The following is a 1,090-nucleotide window of genomic DNA, read 5'->3' on the forward strand; positions in this document are numbered from 1 at the left end:
GCATTAGGATTCTAAGATTTAGGAGGGGAAGGCTGAGGAGAGGGATCACATGCATTGAAGCAATCTCAAGATTCAGAAACGATCAAAATAATGGTACGGGGAGAAGAAAGAGAGGAGAGTCACGAAAATAGGGTAAACGCAAAGAGACGATGAAAAGCAATCAGAGAGGAGAGGGAAGAATGACAATGGAAATCATAAAGCTCAGCGAGGAGCACATTACTATTAATAATAATGGAGAGGGACATTAAAGGGGAAAACTGAGCAAAGAGATATAAAAATATATTAGAAAAGCTTTTCACTTCTACTTCGTTTTCTTGTTTAGATTCATTACTTTAGTGATTGAACATGGGCAGATACCTATAAGGACCCCATTTCATTGACCTTCGCCCTTTTATATCCCTCGTTAAGATATGTTATCCGGACCAACTCCCACGTAGAAAACCAAGAGCAGTGAGTTACAAAACCAAGAGCAGTTAGAATCGCGTAGCTGCGTGCCCCTTTTTCTGACTAGCTTCTTGTGAAAAGCATTTCAGGCACGAGCACACCTGATGAACTCAGAAACCTACTATGGAATCAATCAACCCATCGCACCCGAGTGCTCTGCTCTCCAAGCTCTACGCAGGTGTTTTTACATTAAAATCCCCGAACGATTTTATGCTATCAAAGTAGGTGGATTGGTCTGTGGTGCTCACTAAACCTGCTATTGGACGGGATCAGACATAGGTCTTAGATGATCTCGATCTTGAAGAAAGCATAACTAATGTCATTTTAAGAGAAAGATGGCACTATGGATTGAAGGTAGCTTTTTCTCCATATGGGAAATCAAAACTTCATTTGATTGAGCGCTATAGGTTAAGTTGGTTGGTTAGTGTATCACGACCGGGGACACCTGGCACTGACTCATTCCTGTCTTCTTCAAAACCGAAACGGATAGGTTGTCTTAAAGATCATTTCTATAGAGAGAAGGAGGAACTTTCTTACTAAGGCAACTCGTAGATTTTAAACGCATTCATCTTTCGTTTTTCTTGAACAGCTCAGTCAAACCAAGCAGTGAACAAAGTTAGTGCAAATGTGGCCATGTAGGTGTTGC

Source organism: Triticum aestivum, chromosome 1A (genome assembly GCF_018294505.1).
Source record: "Triticum aestivum cultivar Chinese Spring chromosome 1A, IWGSC CS RefSeq v2.1, whole genome shotgun sequence".
NCBI lineage: Eukaryota > Viridiplantae > Streptophyta > Magnoliopsida > Poales > Poaceae > Triticum > Triticum aestivum.